This window comes from Takifugu rubripes, chromosome 10 (assembly GCF_901000725.2).
Source record: "Takifugu rubripes chromosome 10, fTakRub1.2, whole genome shotgun sequence".
NCBI lineage: Eukaryota > Metazoa > Chordata > Actinopteri > Tetraodontiformes > Tetraodontidae > Takifugu > Takifugu rubripes.
In genome coordinates this window covers 4,848,852-4,876,322 of record NC_042294.1, presented here as the reverse complement: position 1 = coordinate 4,876,322, position 27,471 = coordinate 4,848,852, and the positions used below count along the sequence as shown (strand labels likewise).

Below are 27,471 nucleotides of genomic sequence, written 5' to 3'. Positions count from 1 at the left end.
TGGAATTGGTTCTCTATGGCAAAAATTCCCTGAAAAACTGCCTGTGAAGAGTTGTTAGGATTAATGTGGTTTCTACCGCTGTAGAAATTTAAAATGTCGTGTGTATTTCACTTAACTGCGAGGCTTTAATGGCGCTACATGAATGCTTATGCACACAAATGAGGGGCAATACTGAAGTATGTGTCGGTCATATACGTCTCTATATCTTACTGAATGTCCATTCCACTTACTTTTCTACAGCAATATTGTTTTTTCTCGAGAGATCGTCGAGACAGAATGCTCATTTATCTGAGTTGAAGGTTTGTAGTAAAGGTGTTACACTGTAACGCTAGCTCGCACGAAAATAATGCTTGTGGCGGGAAAGTGAAGCTCGGCTGATGCTACGTGCTGCGGTCCCCAGCAGTGCTTTCATCTTTGATATACACTTCATCCTCACACATGCAGCCCTCTATGAATACTTCCCACCTTTGTTTCTGGATATTAGGGCACATAATTTTATTAGAGGGAATTATGTCTTGGCAATGCTAATTTCCTGGTAAGAACAGCAAGTAAGACAGGAGGTGTGAGGCCTGCAGCCCGTAGAGGAATGTGAAGGGTGTGTGTGTGTGTTGTGTTTAATGATATTTGTTAAGCGACCACAAAAGAATGGATGGGCTCCAAGATAGGAAGAATCAAAAAACCTTTATTATTGACATAGTTTGTCTGTTTCATTAGATATTGAGAGGTGAGAAGATACAGAAAAGGAGAGTGAATAAAAAAACAGGCAAGTGACAGAAGAAAAGAGGTGTACCACATAGTGTGCACAGGGCAGCTAGGATACACATATTATCTATACCTATAGTTTTTGAAGCATTTAAATATTTTAAAGATTTTGGTGGGGCACAAAATGATAATGTGATGTGTTAGGGTGCGAAAACAACGCAGCTAATTGGATGGATGCAGGAATTAAATCTCAAAGCCGTGGAGCAGAAAAAGGAGCAAAATTTGACTTGGATTAAAAAAAAAGCTTTGAACGACATAAAAAGCAAAAAAAGGTTACTGTACCATAGCATGCAGAAACAAACAATAAAATGGGCGCCATCGTTTCATCTCGCATTCTTGCCTCCTCTTTTCTTTCCATCCAATTTACCCTCTTACTTCCTGTTTGGTGTGACACTTCCCCCCCTTCCGCTACAAAGCCGACGTCATGTTCAGAGCTTTTCTACATACGCGTTTCATGTCGCTCCTTTCTCCCCTAAAACACTCTTGCCTATTCCACGTGTTCTTGGTCTTATATTTGGATTTGAGGGTAGATAGGCAACATTAAAGAGCTATCACTTTCTCTCTCTGTCATTTCTCTTCTTCATACATCATTTGATCTGAAACCAGATACGGCTTTTAGATGACGATGCGCATGCACACACAAAAGAATACCTGCGCCCGTGCACTAGCGCAAACAATTTGCACGCGCTCTGCTTGACTGACGGATAAACAGTTTGAGCGAACACGCGTACACACATTCAAAAGTGCAAGAACGCACCTTTATCCTGGGAGGCTTTTATTTTCTCCATTTCCTTCTAGCCAAACATCAAAAAGGAGAATACCAGCTCGCATCGTGCAGGCAAACAGCAATATTACAATCCTCTCCGCTCAACAATGCCATTTTAAAAAGGCCCATCCGTGACAACTTGTGGAATTTGTTGACGGATGGGAGGATTCGAGCTCAGAGATATGAATACACAGCTACAATCATCGGCCAATAAAATATGCACCTTTACGCCGACTCCTGTCAGGATTAATAACAGGCACAAAAGCACAATGACTTTCTTCTACAGGTGTTCGCCTGTGTTCCTATTTTTGTTCTTGGGTGGTTCATTGGTGTTTGTCTACAATGATTTTATTAAAGGAAGTATTTACAGTCCCTTAAATATCCCAAATTCTTATTGTGACATTAAGCTTTTCATCTTTTTCTACTCTTTAAAAGAGCACATCTTTGAAATTCAAAGATGAATTTGAAGAATTTTCCCGTTAGGAAAAAGGCCTGGCAGCATTAAATCACAAAGCACATCTTTTCTTGGCCTCCTGCTTTTGTTCCCTTACTTTCTGATTTGTAATTGAAAAAGGATTCCATTTTTATTTCTTGACGCTATCCAACGGCTAAATCCAAAACACCAGGCAAGAGGTTAGCCTGGTCACCTGGTACCCACAGGCACTCTCACTTGCGCACGCACACACACATACACACACACACACACACACACACACACAACTCATGCTGCTCTGCTTCAATAAACTGTAAATTCCTCCTCTGCGCCCACCGTACCCAAGCTAACCCTTTAAAAGTCACCCACCTCCACCTTGTAATGCATGAACACACACCCCCGTACATACTTACCCACAGTCACACACAACAGACGAGCCCAAACACACACAGAAAAACAATGTGGCTTAGTGAATGGTATCAAATTTAGTGGCCACAGGGATCTGGCTGGGGTCGTAAATCTATATCTAACATGTGAGAAAATCTCTACATGAATATCTGGAGACTCGCAGGGAGAGAGGAAGAGAGACAAAAGGAAAAGAGGCAAAGTAAGAGCCTTGAAGAGAGGAGGAGAGCTGCAGACTAACAGCATCAGTGGGAGACAGGAATCGGGCCGAGGTATGGAGAGAAATATACAATCAAATGCAAGAAAAAGTGTGTGGGAGAGTGGGCAACAAAGCCCAGCACAGGAAGTAAAAGAGATAAAGGAAAACAGGCAGTGGGTGAGAGAGAAGGAAAGAAACAGGAGGACTGAGAGAGAAAGACAGAAACAGGCAGACAGAGAGATACATGACCTCTCTCTCTCTCTAACAATGGCTCTTCATGTGGTGCCCAGCTTAGCAGGCGAGCTGCTGGAATCAGGAATGTGGAATGTGGGATTTCAGGCTTGGAAGTGATAGCTACTGTCTGGCTGTAATATTTAGGGTAGACACAGGGAGCCTCTGGCACGCCAGGAACACATGGACGGTGCTACAAGTCTGTTTGTTGCCTTCATATGCTCAGAAACAAGTGAAAAGCAGTAAATATTACATTGAAAATTCATTTCTCTGTTTAGCGGGACTGTGTTGAGCGTATAGATCCCAAACTTTGTCGCGTAACACACTGTACTGTACAGCCCCTTATAGAGTGTTTGACTGTTGAATAATCCTCACTTTATTTATGTAGTGGACTACAGTGTGATTCACACTGTTTTTGACAGTTTTCTTTGTTTTTCTGTGATTGCACTTTGGCTAGATAAAACACGATTGAACTGAATGATTCTATAAAGATTAGGTTACTTAGTCACTGTTAATAGTTCAGTGTTTTCTATTAAAAAAAACAAAAAACAATAAAGGTCCACCCCAAGCGCAGCCATAGCAACCGGTATGTAATGTTTGTCTTTAGATTGTGTAAGAACAGTTGTCAGTATTGCGAAATTATGATGTAAATATCTCTCGCTCTTTCATTAATATGTCTACAATTTTGGAACAAGTTATTTAGATTTTAGGTCCTAATGAGACACTTTCAACAGTCGAGTCCCGACAACATAAATAAAGAGTTCCAAGTATTTACACGCACATTGTCACTCTGTATCTCTCTCTCTCTCACACAGACACACACACACACACACACACACACAGAGCTAACACAGGACACAGTTGTTCCTGGCCGCCCCAATGCCTGTCATGGCTGTTAGGCCAAATCCTGTGAATTATGGCTCTTCCAGATGTAAGAGATTTCTAAGCTGCCTCCGATGGCCTGCGGTCGACATTCTGTGGTGAGACAGAGAAAAACAGAGAAAATTTAGGTTTATGCAGTCTAATGCAAAAAAATATTTTTTGTCTGTTGTGTGTCGACTAGCACCATTGATGATTTTTTTGGAATCTTTTAGGAATCTGTCATTAATTTTGCAGGTTTGTTGACCTCACACGTTTATATTTAGCTAAAAAACCTGAAAATTATATATTGATAATGGAAAATATTTCCAGTATTTAACACCTCACTTTTACATCTTTCTCTCATTATTACCATTTGAAACCTTCAAAAATTAGCAGCTGCTGCGAAACGACTGGCACAATAATGACGATGTCTGTCGGACATTAACATTAATTTCGCAGCAGAGGTGTCAACACATAACTTTAACCCCCACAGGTCTCCCAGTCCGTCCGGTGGGCTCTCAGGTTTTCTCTCATTAGTACTTGGTAACCAGACAGTTTATTTGAAATTATGAAAGCATTACACTCTCTGATGCAGCAGTTTAAAAATCAATAGCTGAAATCCAAGCTGGCTCACTTAAGCCCTCTCCTATGGTAAAGGGGATGTCTCTTTCTCCCTCTCTCTTAAATGGTAATTTCATTTGCAGTCACTAAGACCTCACCGATAATTACCAATGCCCTGAGAGAGAACGTGGAGGGGAGAGGGGAGAGATGGGAGACCACGGAGGGTAAGAGTAGAGATGGATTAAGAAAGGAGGGTGAATGCCAGTCATTAGGAAATCTTTCCTCTCTCCCTCCTTTGATCAGAGTTAAGAACGCACTCCCTTCACTCTATCGCTCCCTGACACCAACCTCAGAAAAGAAAAGATGGTGCAAGGGGAAAAGGGAGGGAAAGGTGTGTGTGTGTGTGTGTGTGTGTGTGTGTGTGTGTGTGTGTGTGTGTGTGTGTGTGTGTGTGTGTGTGTGTGTGTATGGGGGGGTTCCATGAAGTCTTAAATAGAGGGCCTTAATTTTTGACATTGAACCCTCTCTGTTCTCGGGTTACGCCGTCCATCTCGGAACGCGCCACCATTCATTTCCCCCGCCGTCTTCATCTCTCAAATGAACTAATCAGAAAGAGGAATATGAAGTGTCCTGCAGGATCCATTTCTCTAGAAGCATATGGCAATGATTGATGGGGGACACCGCCGTCTTTCCCAGGTCATCCTCCTTGTGCACATCTGGGAGCATGCAATAATTCTTTTAATTTTAGACTCCCTTCCCTTCTGATCAGGGTCTTTCAAACAAAAAAAGTGCATCCTCTTTCATTTTTCAAGGTCTAACACAAAGTCCTTCTGACTGAAATTAGGGTCCTATAGTGGTTCCCAGATGTTTATGAGAAGTGTTGCAGCAATCGCTCCTATTTTCTTGCTTGCGTGCATAATAAAGCCATACAACCCATTGATGTCATGGTAACCGGATTTACCATGTGTGTAATCCCTGTTGATATTTCACCGTGACAAATATTGTAAAGGAGTCATGAGGAGTTACCTGTGTTTATTGCTTTTGAGAGGGTTTTGCAGTAAAGTTGGCTCCTGTTACAAGGAGCTGCACACGAGGAGATTTATTCAGACGCAGGAGCGCAACAACCACATTTCTGTCCTGAGCTGTGTTTGGTGGCTCCATTGAGTCAAAGCTAAATAAAAGGAAATGAGCCTCAAATGTTGGGGAAAACAAAGGGATCCGTCTCGACTCGCCTCAAAATTCCAGAAAGCTTACAGGGTCAGACAGGAGGGAAGATGTAGAGAGGGAGACAACCAGACAGCAACTGGACCTTGTTAGCCGTGCATTGAAATCATCTTCAACTCCAGGTTTACAATAACAGAGAGGAGCTCCGACCGCTAAACGCTTTCGGGAAACCCATCCGTCCTCCTTCTGCCATATGATGATCCTACCTCTGAAATATTCAGGGCCATTAACATTCCGATGGGTATCATCCCCTTTCAGACACAATTCGCTCTGCTCTTCAGACCTGTGGCCGAGGCAGGGGGCCCAGAAGCAGATGCTATCTCTTCCTATTCTTCACAAGTCCTTTTCTCCTCCAAATGCACACTTCAGGGTTTTATATAAAAGAAAATACATTTGCTGAATTGTGTAAGAGTTTTATTTCATAAAATGTAACAAATAGGCCTTATAATGTTGTAAAGCCTCATGAATAACCCTCTGAAGGTGAGTTCATTTAATTGCATTTGACATTTTGATAACATTTTCACCTAACTGTTTTCCCATGATGTTTCATCTTGAAATACTCCCCGATTAACACCCTCCATCGGTGCTATTGGCCGCGGATCTTGAAATGCATTTGATTGTAAGTGCTAAAGATGTGACTCTGCTGCTAAACTGCTTTCCCAATCAGACTGTGTGTTCCGTCATTAACGTGCGGCTGCTTTTATGTTCCTTCTCCATGTATGTGTGTTGCCTCCAACCGCGTGTGATCGTGTGAGAGAAGCAGAGGTCTGCACTTTGAGCATAATTAGCCAGGCATTTAGGAATCTTAATTGGAGGCATTCGATCCCATGCACTCGTTGATGAACTACTAAGCGGTGATTTATGGATTAGCACCCCGCACAGCTCTACTCACATGTAGCTAACAAGCCAGGAATTAGGGCTCTTAACACTGCCTTATAAATGAAGACTGCTTTATTGATCAGCACAGAAAGCTACTTTCTCTTTTCGGTTGGCTTTTGTTCAGTCTCGTTCTCCTCCTCCTTCTCATCCTGCGATCCTCTTTTATCAGCTGAAGAAATCTTTTGTTTAAATGTTGCTCTCTGTGCATAGATAGCAGGCCGCTCAGATTTGGATGTAACTGTAGTGTTTGTTGTTGTCACAGCGCTGAAGCTGTATCCGTCGTTGGGGCAACATGTACCGGGACTCATGGGAGCCTCGTAAATGTCACGTATCCATGGAACTCCAAGTCCTTGGCAGACAGAAGATAGATAGAACGCCACTGCTGTTAGGGATGCCAAGTTGCCTTAGTTCCTATTGGTGCATGCTAATGATAACATGCACATACAGATGTGCGTGTGCTTGTAAACAGGTGCGAATGCACGCACATAGCTGTTCTCAAGCCGTTCTCTCTCCGTGTGTTCTCAAACTTTCTCCTACATCTTCCATTCTTACCTTCCTCCCGTTGAGGAAACGGCTTCAGCAGCCCTCTCGCCACCACCTCACACACCACCCTGCCCTCTATAGGTGTGTCACGTTGTTGCCACATTCTACCCTCCCCAGGTCACTTGTCATGCACGCAGACCCTAGTGAGCAAAGGGGCCTTAAACAGGAGAGACAGCCCTTGTCCATTAGATTAGCGTGTTCCCAATGTCACATGCTTTTACTTGCACACGTCACCATTTGTCTGGAGGTGCCTGTCGAAGTTCATTAGAAAAAAGTAAGGTTTGGAAAAGACAGAATTTTGTCAAAAGCATAAAAAAAGATTGTAACCTTTTTTTTCCTGATTTTGTTGTACGCTCAAGAAGTGCCTGCATTATTTATTTACATTTTATTTTATCAATAGAGCGCCTTTCGGACTTTTATCTTACGTCACAACTAAATATTCCTGACCTGAGATCATTATTATTCAGTACAAAAACGCATATTCTAACCAACAAAGCAACTCCACGTCAAGGGCGAGGGGCAGCCAGCATTTCAAACGCCCCTGAGATTCCAGATATTCTAATACCGTGGGACCTCCTCTCATATTTATTGTGGGAATCAGAATTTATGATGAGTAAATTGGGCTCCTTCATCTGTGTGCCAGGGGGGTTGCAACATGCAGCCGAGATGGCTTGACTTATTGATTACAGGGAGCAGTATGCCCCATTTCAAAGGGAAGGAGAGCCCCCGCCACGCAACTTCTGAGAATTAATTTGCTCGGCATGGACCTTCATGAGAAACACATGTCTACACACACACACACACACACATAAGCAGACGCACAAAAACGAAAGCCTGCAGGTAAAGGAATCACTCTCAAAAAAGATGAGAAAAAAAGCAGACACACATAGATGCAGCCCTTCTCAGCAGACACACATACTTGAAAACCAATTTTTGCAGCGCTCCAGGTGAGGAGACAACTATATGATTGTGATCGTATACTGTTGAGCATGAAAACATGCTCATCTGAAATGTTCCTTCACTTCCTTACAAACTGTGAAGCCTACAAAGTTGTACGCGACCCTCTCTCATCTCAGTTATTTTCTGCATATATGCTGTTTTAAAAGTTAATGTTCTCAGTTTTTTACCTGAGAAACCTGTTTTTATCTTGTTTTTCGGTGCTGTTTTCAGGAAAGCAAAGAAAACAACCCCCCCAAAAAAACTATTACTAACTCATTGGCTGGAATACATTTAGACTTGCTCTTTAATAGCCTCTCAGACTGATACTGAAGGCAGAGTAAGTCGTGGACGCAAGCTAATCCGAAGTTATTCTGCAGACCAGGCCACAGCTGAGCTGTCGGCCGTTCAAGCATGGCATTGTCCACCAGATCGGCCTCTACACTGCAGACACAGGCTCCTATTTCAACAGCAACACCCGCGCTAATTTATCATCGCGGTCGTGACAGACAACACATCTGTGCGCAAACGGATCCGGAGAGGCAAGAGGGAAGGAGGGACAATGGTGTGAGTGGGAGGGGGAAGAGCAGAAGGAAATATGGTAGCAGGGAGGATTGGGATCGCACATTCGGCAAGGCTTTTCAAGGGTCATATTTTGTTTGAAGGGCCTCATCTTACCCTTCATGCGACCTCTCTCTCTCTCTCTCTCTCTTTCTCTCTTCTTCCTCCTCCATAACCTGCTGTCAGCTAACACCCTTGGCAACTGGACAGTTCATTGTCTTGGGCTATCTTATTACACACCATATACTGCAGGTGTGATATGGAAAAGCATTAAAAAGCTTAAGGAGGGGATCGAGAACGTAGGCCTGCAGACGTGAACGCTGCCATATAAAACAGTAGCCTTGCAGCTAGAGAAAGGACCGTTCTCCGCCATGTGCTTTCTGGTGTCTTGTATGACATCTTTTTGAAAACCCACATTTTTTAAATTGATGCTAAAAATAATATCCGGGTGATGTCATCACGTTTGACTGCACAGTCGAGCCGAGGAGACATTTTGGTGTAAATACGGGAGGACAATAGAAACACACGTCTCATATCTGCATGCGAGTGTTCATACGTTCATATTCATACATGCACATATGTCTGTACAGCAGGTGTGTGCACACACACGCATCCTCGCATGTGTGTTCAAGCAAGCATATCTGTTTACTTTTGCTCCCCAAAAACCCACTCACATTTGAATGCAGGAGACAGGACACATCTTCCTGCTCTATGAGCTGTTAGACAGCTCAGTCAGAATATTTTATACACACATGCACGCATACGCCTCCCTGGGGTACCTCATATGCAGCGCCCGGGGAGTGCAAAATGGAACTTTTTAAAAGCCAAAAACACTTCCCCAGAACAAACCAGTCTGCTTAATAATACCACACTCGGGTTTCTTTCTCCTCTCTTGCGACAGGCCGTTATTATCTACAAGGGCCGGGTGTTCGGGCTGCTTTTATGGAAAGGTCGTGCCGGTTGTTTTTGGCATCGGAAAGCCTTGCAACCTGACGGATGGCAAATATACTGTAAACTATTTGAATCTGAGCAGTATGTCAATGCATTTATTTTTATATTGAAAGAAAAAAGGGTCAAACAACCTGATGGAATAGCTTCCTTTTTTTGGACGCGGGGCTCCTCGTTTCGTTTGGGTGCTAACACTCTTTACAGTACATAAGAATAAAGAAACTATTTTAATTTTTCTTTCTGCTTTCCAGGAGTTAGTTACTTCTTCACCTGAGTTGAGGTAAATAGATGCACGCACACGCACGCACGCATGCACACACACTCATACACACAGACTGCAAAAACTCAAAATCAAACATGCTGAAACCCAAGACACGCATCCAGTACATATCCAGACAAACGCACCTTCTGTTCTTATGAAGATAAATATGGCAAGGGGTAGATTTTCACCTACACCTGCTGAGTGGGACACACACATTCATCTTGGCTGCATTTAGTGCTGTGGTGTTTGTGTGTGTGTGTGTGTGTGTGTGTGTGTGTGTGTGTGTGTGTGTGTGTGTGTGGTGGGGTAAGGCGGGGGAGCATATTGGGGATAGATCAGCAAGGGTGTGTGCACTTCAGTGTATTTTCAATGTATGGAAATGTATGTGCATTTTTAAAGTGCATGTGTTGGGGGGGGGAAATTTATTTCTCTTCCTCCCCATGTATCCTTTGCCCCTTCCTCTCTCTCTTTCTCTCTCTCCACACCTCATTCCCGAAGCTGATGGACCTATGGATGCATGATAGATGGAGGGAGAGAGAGAGAGGCTGTGTGTGTGTGTGTGTGTGGGGGGGGGGGGGGGGGGGGGGGTTCTGCATGGATGCATGCATGGATGTATATGCACCTCAAGTTCTGCCATTCTCTCAAACGCACGCTATAGTGGCCCAAACTACACACACATGCGAACACACCCCACTGAATGTGCGGATTCATGCGCATACCAAACGTAATCCATAGTTTTACATAATGGGGAGGAGGAAAGAGGGGAGGAGAGCCGGCTCCTGTAGCCAGGTGATAAAGATAATATGAATCATCTGACTCTTTTTCTTTCCCTCTGTATGTGTCCACATTTACCCAGGGAGAGGCTGATATGCTATAGGGGAATATAATGAGATATGGAGAAGGTCCCACATGATCGTGAAGAACACATGTGGGTCATGTGTGCTTTGTGCAATTTTGACATTGTGTAAGGATTATGGTTTATGGTATACAGAGATTTTAAAAAATGCTCTAAGTGCAAGTCCTGTGTGTGTGTGTGCGTGCGTGTGTGTGTATGAGAGAGGGGGGATAGCAGATCTATTGCACACATTTGCAAATACGACATAAAAGCAATTGTATTGGGAAGCCCAAGTGAGGGTGGTTTTGATATGTAATTGATGAATTTTCCTCCTGTTTGTGTAATAATATGTGTATACTGTGAAAGTTTGTTTGTCCCTGGAATTAATTAAGCTTATCATTTACAAACCAAAAGAAGAGTCTCTGTTAATTATTCCAAGAAAGTTAATTTTTCCTGAATATAATTAAAGACATTTACCCATCAGGGACAGGGAAAGATCAAAGATGTATATTTGATGTCATGCAGATAGCATTTTTAAATTAGCAAACCCTCTTAACTTTATAATTATCGTTGCTATGAAAACCAAGGCAGGAAGTTCCTTTGTGTAAATTATGGGGCTGAAATAGTCTCTGAAGAATTAGGTGAAAATTAATTAGAAATAATTGCAGATAGAGTGCAGATTTCATTTACAATGCAAATAAATCTTAGCAGAGCAGAACTTTTTTCCCCCTGCCAGTATTATTTTCTAATAATAGCAAAAAAGGGAGGCCATTTTATGGAAAAACACATACTGGGATTATATTTTAAAGGCATACCTTTTAAATTACCTTTTTATTTATTCAGATTTGATGCTGCATGTGACGAAAACTTAAACCTGTGTTTTATTTCGTTTTTTAACGTCCAGGTCACCTCTTTTATTTTATTTTCAAAATCTTTTATTTTTCCTTCGTGCCTCTCTTTTTACTCCACTCGTGTTTCTTTTAAAGCTGACAAACACAGTAATGTCCAGACATATCAAGAAAGAGAAACACAGAGAGGGAGTGAGACGGGTGTGGTGTGTGTGTGTGTGTGTGTGTGTATGTGTGTGTGTGTGTGTGTGTGTGTGAGGGGGAGAGAGAATGAAAGGCAGACAGGTTGAATTCCGTCTCCAAATATCAGTGGCCCCGTGGAAAAAAAATTGTTTCCTCCATATTAGGAATCAAAGCTAAACCCAGTGTTATTGTGTCCACCATTTTGACTGCAGCCGACAGACCTTGAGGAAGCAGGTGCACCGGGACGAGTGTGTAGGTGTCACTTTATTCATTCATTTTTTCTTATTATTTCATCAAAATGCATGCATCTGAAATTTTTGGCACCCCACAGTTATTTTTTTCTGTATTTTTACATTACAAAACGGTATCCAAATGTAGCGGCGATTGGTGAATGTGGCTGTGTGGTGCAAAGCATGCAGGTGTCCATGTCTTGAGCATTTATAGTCCTCAGGAACTATTGACCTCATCCACAACCTGCTGCAAACAAAAAAACAAAAATCCCTCTGTGTTTCTGGAGGAGCCTTGAACTTGACCATGGAGGGAGACGAGTGATGAGGATGGAGCTGAGGCTTAAAACACACCACTCTGATGGACAACAAAGACGTGGGGGTGGGAGGAAGAGGAGGTGGGGTGTGGGCTTGGGCCTGAGGTAGGGGGGTTGTGGACATGGGAGAGGTGCATAAAGGTTGAGATTGAAGGGGAAAGGTCCCTCGTGTGCATCTGTGTTTGTGTGTTCGTATACGTAGGGGTTTATACGTAGTTTATCAGGTCACAGAAATTTGCTACAGTCAAATATGCATTTCTTTTTTTTGACAATCCTCCAGTTTACAAAAGGGAAATTACAAGGGGCTGTCTTGCAAATAGGATTTTAAATACAGCTTTTGCATTAAAGAATGAAAAAACACATTTGCTACGTGACTGCTTTCCATTAACAATGTGTGGATGTGCAAAACATTTACTATGTTTTGATATGTTAAAATGTATTTTTATATATTAAAATGTATTTTTGCATATTTCAGAACAGTTTGCCACATTTTTGGAACCTGGTGCCAATAACAGAATTAAACTGAATTAATTTAAATTTGCCAAAATAGTAAGATGAGAAAAAGAGGACAAACATTACTAAACAGCGTGGCTAAAGAGGAGAAAAGTGTGACATTATAGTCCTAATGTGCAGTAACGATGAGCTTAAATGAGAGGAAGATGAAAGGACGAGGACAAGAGAAGAAAGTTTGAAAGGAGATGGAGGTTGGAGAGAGGAAAGAGTAAATGAGGTGGGGATTACGAAGGATGAGGGTTGAAGATGGAGGAGGAGAGGTTTTGGAGAAGGTGAAATGTGGAGGTTCAGGTCGGAGGGGAAAACCAGGCGGGGGTGGGAGGTGGACCGAAAGGGGTCAGTTAGCACAGCATCGTTTGGAGAGGAAAATGAAGGTGTGTGTTTGCACAAGTCTGTGTGTGTGTGTGTCTCCCTAATTGTGCGTAGAAGGTGAGGGGTGAGGTCTAGGCACACTCCACGCAGACACAGAAGATAGAGATGGACAGTCGGAGGCAGCGCTCTACTGTATGTGTATGCACGTGTGTGCATGCGTGCACACGCCTACAAGCGTGTGTTTTAATAGCTACGGTCAGAGAGCCTCTGTCAGACGGTCAGCTAATTGGCCATCTTACAAGTACAGAGGAGGCTGCTCGCAAATTGGCAAAAAGGGCAACCGGCTTCAATCTGATACCAAACTCCTTTCTGTCACGCTGCTGTCCATTAAACAACAGCTTAAGTCAGGGAAACGGAAGAAAAATAAAGAAAAACAGAACACAAAACAGGGGGGGAAATGGTGAGGTAATTGTGCTTCGGAGAATTGTGCTGTCACGCTTTTGACCCACATGTGGTGAAACAATGGAGATCATACCAGATTTAGCATAACTATATATTTGGGGTTCAGATGCTGCTCTTTGGGGTCTTCTTAAATTTGTGTGTAGGCCTCAGTGTGCACGTGTGGGCATGAGTGTTTCCCCTGTTGCAGAAGCCTCATGTATTTTAATCCATGCATGGTCCCAACTGGGTTCCAATTAGGAACAGGTTTCCTAAAGCCCTGAGGGGAAACTGATAATTATGCTGTTCAGCCAGGGTTATGACTGCATTTGTGTGTGTGTGTGCGTGTGTGTGTGTGTGTTTGTGCTTTCAGCGGGACGGATGCCCTGTGTGAGGTTTTTGGGGGTTTTCGTGTGTCTTCCTCTCATTTGTTTGCTGCACAGACATTGTCAGCTGAATTAAATGATCCCTCATAATTAGCCACAATAGAGTTCCAAATCTTTTTATCTCCATTATTTATTAGCAACAAGGCAAAGACGCACACGCGTGTCGCTAACTCTAAGCTGCATTTTTTGGGCTTTTTCCATTTGGTACTTGCTCAAGCGAGTGTTTAAATGGACGATGCAGTGGGCGTGGTCTCGCTCTGTCCTGAGATGTTTACACTAGTGATGGTGTTGTAGCTGTACCAACTGATTCTTCTTAATTGGCCATGATGCCTAGATTCAAATCCTCTTATCTCTGCTATTTACAAACTGTTTCACAACTAAAATCGATGCACAGTAGAATCTATTTGTATGGCGAACAAACGAAAATGTGGAATATCTTTGTGGGTATTTTGCGTGACAAGTGGCGGGCTTCATAAACACGCCACCCTCTGTTTGACCTTGGGATGCTAGACTGATGCTGATGTAGTGGACAACGGCGTGACTCATATCTGAAGCCAAATGTTGAAAAATGTCCCCTCAGATAAAATGGATGACCCAACTACGGAACCCATCAGTGTAAACACGCTGTTTTGCACAGCTTAGCGGACAACGAAAACGTTGAGCCCTCTCAGTATAGTTTTCTGCATTTTGAAAAGCTAGGACAGCAAATACTGAGAGGGGGATGTGTTTGTTTTGAGTGCTGCAGCATTTTAGGGATATGGACTAAGACCTTCCCTGCCTTCATGAACTCTGATTGTGGTTGCAACTCTTTCCACAGCATGTTTGAAAAAGAAAGGGAAAGAATTCACATAGCGGGAATTAAATGAGATATTTACAGCGTTTTCCATAATCCACATACAGATGGACACGCCGGGGTGTATCTGCCCCAGTAAACTGTTGTAGATTTGCTCATATCGGACGGGATGCTGGGAGGAGGCGTGGGGTTAAAAATCCAACTGTAATTTACAAATCTGAGATAATTTTCCACACTCGCTGATTTTTTTTTTTTTTAACATAGAAATGAAAAGTACTGAGCCCTAAGGAGGGGGCACAGGAATCTTTTGAGACTGCAAAAACAGCATAATTGTTTTGCTATCCAATCGGGTGTTATACTACACATAATATATGGTTATTTCATACAGCCTCCAGACTGCCAAGATGTTTTCAATTTGGCACAGCTCTGCGATCATGATATGAGAGAGAGAGAGAGAGAGAGAGGGAGAGGAGAACAGTCTGGGATAGCCAGAGCAGTGAGAGGGCGATCATTTCACCAAACTCAAAGGCTTTTTCCCCCCTCTCTCCCCTCGCTCTCTCTGGGACGAATAATTCCACAGTTGCTGAGGCACTGAAAAAGCAATCTGCGGAATACCCCAGGGTCATGTCTGTGGTCGGATGATTTGTGTGAAATGTCATACATTAAATATAAGTTTAACATTCAGCCGGGCGAACTGTAAAACTGTCCCATCGTTCGCCACAGCTCGCCATCCCCACCCCCCGTGCGCGTGCGCGAAAGGGTTCGGGTTCAGGAAAGCGGTCACAGAGGAGTGGGACACACAAATGTGGCACATAGACAGTCGTACATGCACACACTACACTACCCCCTGTGTCTATCCAATCTTGGAGAGAGTTCAAGTGAGGAGGGGGGTGTGGATGACATGAGGCCTTTCTATCCACAGCTGCAATTCATTTACTGATGCAAGAGCTGCAACTTTTTATAGTTGTAACTTTCTTTATATAAGTATATAGGATATATGTATACACACCCACACACACACATATATATATCCCTATATATACTGTCTAATTTTTCTCCTATAGTTTTACCTTCTATTTTCTTGTCCAGCGATGGACAGAGAGATGGAAAGTTTGTCTAGAGGCAGGTGTTGAATTTGCGCCTGGACTGAGATGACAAAGCGAGAGAGGAGGTGAGGAAAGGGATGAAGAAAAAAGAGGCTTGTAACTAATTCATAAAGTTTGGAGAAAATAGCAGCCACAGAAAGGACGTTGAGAGAGACAGAGGGAAAAAAGGTGTCTCCGGGGACTTCAGTGGAGCAGTCATCCTGGGGAGGAAGAGCTACACAGGAGGAGATTCTATCCATCTTAACAGATGAGAAAGAAATGACAGAGAGGCTACAAAGGATGTCGTCGGCCAGATGGACAACTGATGAGCTTTTCCATTTTTTTTCTCTGTTTTTCTGTCTTTTTTCACCCCCTTGTGGTTTGTTTGTGTTGAGTCTGAAAAAGACGTTTCTGTCTGGACTGCAATCAAGCGTTTGCTGCCACTAATAAAAAATAAATCTGTGGCACTTTGAAATATGTGACATTTATTGAAGATGACCAACTGTGGTGAGGAGTAAAGAGCAAACATACATGAAGACTGGATATCTGCATTGAGCTTAACTTCTCCGATATTCTGCAAGGATGTTACTTTGCATCTAAAAATATCATCAACTCCTTGACAAACTTCAATTTGTGTGCCTTTTGCCTCGTGGTCTTTAACAATTTTGCATCTTTCTTCAAAAATCCTCCTCATTATTGCCATAAAAAAGGGTTTCCGGCAGATTTATCTGTTTCACCTTGAAGGTGCGCGCGCCCGTGCATTTGTAAGCAAGTCGGAACTCTTTGAAGACAAACACGGTATCATACAATCTGAGCCCACCCCACCGCCCCAGCCCTCCGCCCTCCACTCTCCACCCCTTCCCATTCCCCACTTCAAAGCAGAGACGGCTCAGATGAAGGTTTCGAAAGAAATGGAAAACAAATTGTTCATTTGTATCTGGGAGGAGACCAGACACTTGAGCAAATTTTCTCCGGGTTTTCTGTGGCGAGGCGTTTTTGCAGGGCCCTCCGAATTCACTGATTTGTAGATTCAGACAGACAAACAGACGGGTAAATGAGTTGATCGATGATCAGAGGCATTTTCAGAAGAGATCGGACCTCGTGATCAAGAAGTCTTTTTAAAACCTCTGTTCAAAATTTGAATAGGACTGGATTTTAGTCATAATAACAGCAATTGCTACTTGTTTTTTTTTACTTTGGTTTCTATAAATTCAAGTACAATTATATATGAATAACAATACAATAAAGAATGGGGATTGAATCTCATTCAATCCCCATTCTTTCTTTAAAAGTCATCGTTGTAAATGCACATTCAAGAAACATATTTACAAGAAGAAAGCACTTGCCTGAAATTCATAAAAGTAACTATAGAGGCTGATATGGGCTTTAAAACTACACAATATTGTGAAATATGAGGAATTTCCATCTTCTTACTTCTGATAATGTGATACTGTTACACATACTTGAGTTTAATATTAAGAGTATTCAATTTACAATAATATATCTGATACCTGTCTCGACTTTCAAACATTATTGCTTTGAAATACAACAGTTTTCTTCTCCTGCTGAAGTTTCTTACTGCCTTAATATTTACTGAAATTAATATATGTCTTTCAGTAGCATTTCCAAGCAACATTGATTTGCTTCCTGATTTCTCTGTATCATTTCAAAGGAATCGTGAAGGCCAACTTTTTGTTGCAAGGAGCTGCCCCAATGCTAACACCAAACTCGAATAGACCCAAAGATGAAGAAGAAACTGGCCCACGCGCAGATTTATCACGTCGCGGTGTGATTGATGACACGGAGGACCGTCTGGCAAAACAAAATTGTATCTGCCACTTCTTAGTATTACTGGCCCCTGTTCAGACAACAGTGTGGGGCATCTGGGGAATTTGCACGCATGTGGTAGATGTAAACTAGGATTGAATACCTGAGTCAGTGCTGCACTGATGGCTGCGTATTTCAGGCCGCTGCTCGACGGAGGACCAGGGACTCTGTAACATAAGGGTATATATCACCGTGAATCATACAGTAGATGTTTTGAGCTTCAGACCTGTGAGAAGGAGAAAATGGGTTGATGGGAGAAGCCCAGACTGTGACTCTGTGGCCATTATCCACAGGCAGGCAAATCAAGCCAGTAAATCAGGAACAATGGAGCTCTCAAAGAGCAGAGTGGGGATCAAAGCAGCGCTAACTGGCCATTGCAATCCAATTGAAATGTTCACTTTGCATCTTTCCAAAGGTAATAGATGTGGGGTGGAGGAGGTGAGAAGAAAAGGCTGCCCGGTCGCATTTGACATAAAATTATGGAAGGTAAGAAGTGTGTGTGTGTATGCCTTGTGACAGGCTTGGCCTTCTCAAGTCATCTACTGTTGGAGCTTCCAAATGTCCCTCTCTTATTTTGACTTTGAATTTTCAGGGACCAATTTTTTCACTCCCTTTTTCTTGCCTTCCTTTGAACCTTCCAATGGCAACATTATGATGATATATGAGATGCTATAGTGTGGCCCTTGTGCACGTTGAGTAGGATCAAGGCGGGCTATTTCTTAAAGCGTCCTCCCTCTCACCCACTCCTTCCCTCTTTGTTAGCCTGCCACTTCATCTCTCCATCTTTTCCCGATCTGAATTTGCTGATCACCTGGGGAGATGCTGCATTAATGCTGACGCCCAGTAAAAAACAAAAAAAGCAGAATCTTCTCTTTATTTATCTGCACTAAAAATCCTCCCAATCTTTCCAGCACATTTCACTCAATCACGCAACTCAGGCCATTCCATTAGCCACACAGGGGCGTTTTACCTCATTGAGCACAACATGCCCGGCACTTCTATGAATATAGATTCCCTTAAATTATGTATAATGGGAGTGCTCAGATTTTAGCATTTTTGCTAAAGTGTTTGAGGGAGTATGGGATGTTTCTGCTGCCTATTTTTTTGAGTGTATCTTGAAATCCAGTGTGCTTACAAGAGTGCAGTGATTGAATGTTAGCATCACAGAAGTTTGTAGATCTTGGACAGACAAATACAATGTGCATAGTTAAAGGCTGCCGTGTGTCGGAGTACCCTGAGCCTGTTTGTTAGTTGTGGAATAAAGTGAAATTTAATTGTAAAGACATTGCTTTTTCTGCATCTATCAAACAATTTGAAGGAATAATTCACATAGCAGATGTGCCTTTGACCCCCGTTGCCAAATTGCACTTTTTCCTCACGAGCAACTGCGGCGTGTTAATCCAGGAAGTCTGAATTTGATGTCTTGTTGCGCGGGACATTCTCTGATCTGAATGTGAGCTGTGTGACTAATTGGATGGGGAGTAATTCCAGTTCACATGTTGGCAGTTGGCGTCCATGTTACCCAGCAGGAGGGTCACAGGGACACAGCTGAGTAATATCAACCAGCCATTCTATAATCACAACCAAAATCAACATCCTCATTACTGACACCAAGCTGCTGCCAGCATAAGAAATTAAGCTTCCAAACTCTGCTTGTTTATATGGACAGCTCACGTTTAATGTTTATCTAGTAATAAAAAAAAAAACTTTACTTTTGATTAGGATTGTGCCTATTTACAGTATTGTTGAGCTAGATTCTAATTTCATATTTTGCCTGCTTAGTTGTCAGTTTCAGTCTAAATGTACTGGGAAAAATTGCAAATATGGCGCAAATTTAAGTACCTTTTCTTCATACAGTCTCATCAGCGATGTCGTGAACGTCTTTGTATTGCACTTAACCACTTTTGAAGGGGTGTAATTGATAATTATTTTGGTTCTGCCATCTGTTTCAGTCAGAGCGAAAGCTAACTGTAGTTGGACTCATCGCTATGGTTCTATAGATCTTTTGGGTTTTTATTGTTTCCTTTAAAACCTTATTTTCTAGCAACAGAATAAGTAAACAGGTTTTAGACATATTATGATCCTGAGGTAGCATCTCTGTACTCTCTGACATTTGCCTCTTGTTTTTAAAATTTATACTTTTTAAATTTTAAATATTACACGTAGCAAAATATGACATAGCCAAATAAGTAGCTTGTTAGTACAAGAGACAATGACCTCGCCAGTACATCCCAAAAGCTCTCATTAACACTATGCTCCACAACTTGCATAATTTAAAGATTACAGAGCAATTTATTTATAACTCAGTCTGATCCAACTCTGTCCGTCTGAATCTCGCCTGGATTATTTGGAGCCGTTATCAGATCCCGCTAACCAGCACAAATAGATCAGACCTCATCATTGGCCTGACTGTGCTCGCAGCTTTCTCCCAGCTGCCCTATCTGATCAAACCCCGAACACTTTATAATATATTCCATATAACATGATTGTGCATTTTATTCGCCCGAGGCTAAGCTTGGCAGCAACGAGCTGCAAAGTAAAGGCCAATAGGTTGAAGGTTTCCTGGGACCTCGGCACACTAAGACACCTATGAAATGACTGTTTGCTGTGGAAATTCACATACATGTTGAGGACTGATTTTTGTCAAATAAAACTGAAAAATCCAGTGGTTTCAGGACAGCATGCAGATAAACGAGACTGTCGGAGCTTGTTTTTAGGCTGAATCAGGCTCAGACGCCAGCCGTCCCTCCTGTTAAAGCGTAATGGACATGTCACCCCCAAGGAAAAGCTGGGAAGCCATGCCCTTCAGCGCTTTACACACACACAAACACACGCACACACACCCACACACACCACTTCTGTGACAGCAAGATGCAAAGAAACACAGGCACCATGGCAACTCCGCCGTATATGTGAGACTGGGCACCTGGTTTCGATCCGATCTGTTTCCTAAACTGTATTATTGACCTAAATGTCATTTCTAATGTCTAATTTGTTCCAGCCCAGATATAATTTTATCAAAAAATTACAAACACTTGTTAGTTTCACTTACAAAATTGTCAGTTGATCGAAATTTACCACCATTCAGATGGATTGCTTTAATACCTCGAAGTTGCACTAAGAGAGCCAAAAATAGCAAGTGGTCTAATAACTGTGATACCTCAGCACACATATACGCGCAGCCATACCCACACACACACACACGCACACACACACACACACGACAAACACTTTCATATACACGTATACACATGCGCTCGCACTCGTTATTGATCTAAAGCTTAGCTCATGCCAGCAGGTAGTCCAACTCACCGGCTATTCTGAGGAAATGCTTTCAGTACACACACACACAGACACACACACACACACACATTACCCAGTACACAATTGTTTCCAGTGGTTAAAGCTACACAATTTGTGCACAACCATCTCTTAAGATACCATCACCTCCTCTTCACAGATCAAAGGCTGAGTTTGTCGATATCTCTCTCACACACATACACACACAGGCATGGACTTCCCGCCTCAAAACAAAACTGTGTTGAAAAATCGTGAGAGCAAGTTAAACGCTGTCGCATCCTTAGAACAAAAATCCTTTATCTCGTCCTCTCATCCCTCCTCTTCCTCGTCTAAATATTGTTTTCCCTCCTCCTCTTTCATAGTCACACCTTCTGAACTCTCCTCCCAGCAGATAAGGTATTCTGGAGTGTTGAGCATAAGGGATTAGAGCATCATGCACGAATTTATGCGGGTGACTCAGGCGTGCTTTGGTGCACATCATGTCCATCGCGATCCCCCAAAAGGTCTTCAGCACAGGCCTTGTGAGACCACGCCCACTCCCCCGACCCAAACGCGCCCACAGGTCGGAAGAACACAGAGTTCAGTTTTTAAAAACCAACCTTTGCCACAATGGAATGGTTCTCATTAAAGTCAGTCAGGCAGCAGACAACAGAACCTTTCATTAAAGAATATGAAGTGGAAATAAAAAACAGTGCACGGTGTGATAACGCTGGTAACGCCATCCTTGCAACATGTTACATGGCCTTCCCTCCTGGAACCCCCCCCCCCCCCCCACCCCCACCACCACCACCACCACCACCACCACCACCTTTTAAAATGAGTCAGTTAAGATGTTAAAGAACTTTTTGTGCTCCTAATGTAATGAAAGCGCATAACTGTGGTGAGGGAGACTTGTACTCTCAACATGCTGTTGAATGGAAGTTTTCTCTTGGCTGAGCAGAATTTAGAATATCTTTAACTAAAGCCTGTAAAGCTGCCCAGTTTAACTTGGTTTCAACTCACCTCGGTCTGACCTCTAAAATTGTGTCCAAACTTTCCCCTGAGAACAGCAGGAAACTGCTGCGTAAGAAAGATGGAGACACCACGAAGGTACAATTTTGGTACACTTGGATGGTGCTTAAATCTGTTCAATATTTTGCTTTTGATGTAAATGTAAATTTTTATATACTTTTTGGTATTAAAGTTCTATAAAGTGTGATGTAATGTGTAATTACATTATTTTGACTTTATGTGTTTCACAAGGTCCAATAATGAGCGGAATCTGCCTCTTTGAGGGAGAATTGATGACTGGCAATGGTTACTCCTGTAAAAAGGCTTTCAAAATTTACTTTATGCATGAAATCATGGCTCATTCTTTCTTATCATCCCTGAATCTTGAATTTGAGCATCAGAAAATATCAACTGCATCACATGATGCACAGAAACGATCCTGGTGGCTCATCACACGATTGTCTAGACATGGACCACATGTTTGCTGTTTATTGAGCTTAAAAAAAACACAGAAATATACTTCACAAAGAAATCCATGCTGGCTTAAAGTGGAATTTTATCCTTGTCCTGATTTTCCTAATCGACTGTGTTAAAAGTCTTCCACCATCATCATTTCCCCTTTCAGAAGATCAGTAACAAATGTTGCCACCATCCAATATATTGAAAATGTGTTATTTTTAACTTCTGATAATCAGCACAAACGCTGACCATCAAGAGGCAGGTGTGTGTGTGTGTGTGTGTGTGTGCTTGTTTGTGTGTGTGTGTGTGTGTGTGTGCGTGTGTGTGTGTGTGTGTGTGTCTGAGAAAGAGAGAGAGAGCAAGAGAGAGAATGGAGGTGGCAGTGTGAATACACTCGCTCTTTCTCTCCCTGCTATTTGTTCATAATCAGTCAAACACACTCCGCGTCTCCAGCTTTAGATTTAGCCCCTGGTGTGTCTCCAGCATGTGAGTAAGTCTGTTTTATGATTATATGGACACATATTCACAAATGTTTCTTGTGTGTGCATGCAAAGAATCAGGTCTGTATAGAACTTTACTGAATGACATGTGAATGTGTGCGTGTGTGTTTGTATGTGTGTGTGTATGTGTGTGTGTGTGTGTATATGTGTGTGTGTGTGCGTGTATTTGTGTGTGTACTTGTGTGTGTTTCTTTCCTATACATTCCCTTGCTGAGGGGTAGACTCTAACTGCGGTTTAACAATTGCTCAAAAATTGTATTTTCTGAACGGGAACAGAACTCCACGGACATTTAATCTAGAGGGAATTTCACGCTAGTTAGCACATGTCATCAAATATTTCTCCTGTAAAAATAGTGGAAAATACTGGAAGAAAAAAAAAAAAAAACTTGATTCACTGCCTTCTCATCTCATTCATTACTGTTTATGTCTACAAATTACTGTTGATGCCTAATGCTTAAGAAACTATCTTTGCTCTCTTAACATTGACTTTCAGCATTATTTATCCAGTATGACCCAAATGTTGTCAAAAACCCAAATAAATATGTTTACATGTTTGTATTAGGGCTGTTCAAATTAACACATTAATAAAAGTCATAAATTTGATGAAATTTGATGAAGAATATTAATGCAACCAAGGCATGTGCAGCACATGCAAAAATTGACTTATTGATGGGATTTGGTGCTCTAAGATGGACCCTGTAAGAAAGATTCAGACCCCCTCAGCAGAATTCTGAGCCACCAACACAGTAGGTAAACACAAAGCAAACATTAATGTCCTCTTCCGGGACATGGGGCCTGTCCAGCTTGCACCAAAATATTTTGACAGTTAACGTTTGGGCCTCCGTAAATCTACATCTGATTAATTGACTGATATGGTCATCACAAAAAAATATCATAATGGACATAAAGGCTTTAGGAAGGTTCTGTTAATTGTATCTCAAGATTCAAGAGTATTACTATTTTAATCTGGACATTGTATCTGCTTTAAATAAAGTACATGCTAAGTGTGCAGATACTGTCTTCTGTCATTGCTGTTCTTGGCACCATGATTAATCTGATCACAATTTGTGACTGTTTAAAAGCCCTAAATTATTCACATCATAACTCAGAAACAAGTCCAAAAAAGTTAGTGGCTTCTGTTCAAATCCCAATAGTACCTAACAGAAACACACACACACACATACACACTCACACACAGCCAGACAAATGTTCAGTCAAAGGGTCAAAGCAATGTAAGGAGGCCAAAATTCAAACAGCGCTGCTATTTGTTTGCAGTGAAAAGCCTGGGTCACAGCACAGTACATCTACAGTCGCACGTGTTCGCTTTGCAAGTCACAGCTGGTAGCACCATTAGCATGATTTCCTGTGTCCATATGTCTTTTGGCCCCCCGCCCACAACACACATTCACACGCGCACAAATAAATCTAAAGTTCCCATTCAATGGTTTTTAGTAGAACTCATATTTTACACCCACCTGATTCACTCCAACGCTCAGATGTTTCACAGTAAAATGTAACCTCGGTTACCTTCAGTGCACATGACAGGCTGGGGAAACAGGCTGCGTTCCCTCCACAAGTGCTGCAAAGCCTCACGGCCTTATGATCATTCAGTATTAGTCTTCTTTTAAAGCTTTCAGTGTTTAGAGGAAAAACAAAGGGCACTTTTATGTGGTGGAACAATTCTTCCTGTGTTTAAGAGGACTCCGGACCTTTAAAAAAAATTGAGCCTTAATGTTTCGACAAGCTGTTCAATCAGTTGTTTTTTGAGGACATCGCACATGGCAGGCTGTCTCTGAAATACGTTTGCTTGTTTCACCTGACCCACTTTCCTTCTGTGTATATATGTGTGTGTGTGTGTGTGTGTGTGTGTGTGTGTGTGTGTGTGTGTGTGCTGCCCCTCTTTGCTCAGAACGTTGTAAATGTAATCTTAGACACATGTTACTTTGGCTGATGTTTTTGAGATTGATGTCAGCTGTGATTAGCATATATGCTGCCAAGACACAGGAGTGCTCTTTAGAGTATGGCCTCGTACACACTTGCTAAAAAAAACCAAAAAAAAAAACACGCAAACACAAACACATGTATGCAAAACCACTGGGTAAACATAGCTCGGCTGCCATTTTCAATGATCGCGTGATGATTATTTGATGCTGTGATTTATTTTGAACACACCCCGAGAGTAAGCTAAGGCAGGAAGCGATGGAAAATCTGACTGACAACCTCCAAAACAAAATTCTACCCCAAGTCATTCTCCTGACAACCCTTTCCAAGCAACATATTATTACATCCTGGACCCCTTAAAGACACTTTTTAAAAAAAATAAAAAATAAATCTGGCCTTCAACTTTAATGATGCCTTCTGAAAATGTACGACTAGACCCACGCAAATGGGACCAACGCGCTCTGAGCTGAAACTTTCATTTACATTCATCTCGCACTGGGGAAGAAGAATGATTCTCCAGTGTGAGACAGCAGGACGGACAGTGCAACCGAATTTCTCGCCATCACTGGAGAACGAACAATATGGGGATTCTGCACACACCCTGCAGACAATAGAGGGGGGGGGGGTCTTATTTTCTCCTCTTTTCCCTGTCTGTCTTCACACCTCCATGACCCTGCTCCCCTCAACCTGCCCAGCCAAGTGAGGGAGAACACAGGCAGAAAAAAACTCAGACAAAAGTAGTTAAAGGGAGGAGAGGGGAGACGGTGCAGGGGAGGCACAGGGGAAACAACTGGAGAGTGAGTGACAAAATAAGAGGAGGATGGGAATGGAGGGAGCGCGAGAAGATGCAAACACATCTGCGGTGGCCAGCGTTGTGAGACGCAGCAGCTCGCTGTCACTTTAAAAATGACTGTAATAAAAGTGACCGTCGGAAGATGGATCTGGTGATTTTGGCTTGCTAATCAGTCATCTGTGAAGAGGACCACAACCCAGATTCAGCAGCTGCCTGACACCTCCTGATTGATGCCTGTGGCCGATAAAAAAGGCCCATTAACTGTCCTCCTATTAAATTTGGTGAAATTGCCACAAATGCTCCCCTCTCCCACTCTGGCCAGCATAACATTGCTCCCACCTAAAATCCTCTATTTTGTCAGTGTTTCTGCCATTTTCCATATTACTTCCCTCCCGCGTTAACAAAAGAATTATGGATGAAATTTACTCGAGCCAAATGCTGTGTTTTAAATTTATTTAAAATCCAAAAAATATAAAAGAGTTCTTAGAAAGACTTAAGTGGAATCTAATTTTCCTGTGTTTCTCTACACGGTCTGATTTATTTCTCCGTGAAGATCTTATTTGCTTTTTTATATATATATATATATATATATAATTAACTTCTTGGACACATACAGTTGATGGCTTAATAAAAGAAAGAACTTTCAATATTGAATATAGCTTGAAAAATAGTGAGGGGGTGTGTGGCTGTGACAATACACTGAGAAAATAAAAAATATTAGACCGCTGCTCAGCACAAAGGCAAAATCTGACAACAACAGAAGTGGGTTCGACCTCACAGGGTACACATTTTCTAATAAACTCATTATTAACACTGACTAGATGAAAATGAAGCAAAAATAGGTAAAACGTCTGCTAAAGGAAACGACCATGTTTGCACCTCTGTGCATGTCACGCGGTGGCTGGGATTAAATGGCGTGTCGGCGAAAACCGAAACCTACCGAAACCATCCAACATATTCAAGCAGCCTCATTTCAATTGCCTTTAAAAAGGAGCGTGCCCGTGCACTTCCTGTCTTCTCACATTGGTGGAGGTAGAGATTTTCACCACTGAGGCCTCACTGGTGCTTGCATGTGCGCTGGCGTCTTGCACTTGAGGACAGACGCCCTCTCAGTCAAATCAAAATGATCAGCAGTGGTGGAGGAAGACACCCCAGTCAGAGCTGGGAGGTGGCCCCACCTGCATCACAGAGTCTTGTTAAATATGACAATGAGCCCACATGATGAAAGTCTGAGGCTCCAAACCTACTTTTAACCTCGTGACATGCGTCAGGAGAAAATAATGACCCCGCAGCTGAATCTCATATCTCCTCATCACTCTCTCTCTCCCTCTCGCTCTCTCTCTCTCACTCCCTCTCTCTAACTGTCTCTCTTCCCACAACACATACACACAAACACAGACAAAGATTGCCTGCAATAATAATAAGCCCTACAGACGACAGTTTCGGCCCCCTCCCTTCCATCCCACCATCCCCACCTAACCAACCCCCCCCCCCCCACATACAATCAAACAAAGCCTCTCTCTTACCTTGCGCATGACCAATCCTTCCATCTCCCTCTTTTTCCTCCCTCTACCATGCTATCTATGCATACTCTTCCCCTTCTGTAAACCCAGCCACACCTAACAGCAACACCTTGCACTCTCCCGACCATCCCACAGCCTACAGCACACTACTCGCACCCCCAATAAATAGAGCCCTGGTCTGTCGTTTTTCTATCTATCCCTTTTCTCTGCCCCAGTCTCTCTCCCTCTCTCTCTCCCTCTCTGTCTTTCCCTCTCCCCCTTGCTCCTGGCTGGTGCTGGTGAAATATCAGGGCAAACGGATTCCAGCTTTTTTCTCTGGCTCAGAGGGGTTGTTCTGTGCGATTTGGCCCTGGGGTGCATTTCAGTGCTTCTGATGTGTGTGTGTGCGTCTGTGTGTGTGTGTGTGTGTGTGTGTGTGTGTGTGTGTGTGTGTGTGTGTGTGTGTGTGTGTGTGTGTGAAGAGAGCGAGAGAAGGAGGGAGAGAGAGAGAAAGGAGGCAAGAGAAAAAGAGAGAAGATATTACCAGGGTTTATTTGGAAAGGGCAATGAGGCATTTGACCAGCATTGAACCAGCAACCCAAGTTGTGCGTCATATCTTACGCAAGACCGGAGGTGATCTGCATGGCTACC

General features: G+C 42.6%; 1 long non-coding RNA gene across 1 annotated transcript; it reads right to left on the bottom strand.

Annotated features, from left to right (window-relative positions):
* On the bottom strand, window positions 1–27,138 carry LOC115251325 (uncharacterized). The gene is made up of 3 exons (XR_003889896.1): window positions 26,845–27,138; window positions 17,439–17,502; window positions 1–3,771 (listed from the first exon to the last, which is right to left on the bottom strand). It is a non-coding gene; the product is annotated as an uncharacterized lncRNA (long non-coding RNA).
* Window positions 27,139–27,471: the final 333 nt, after the last annotated feature.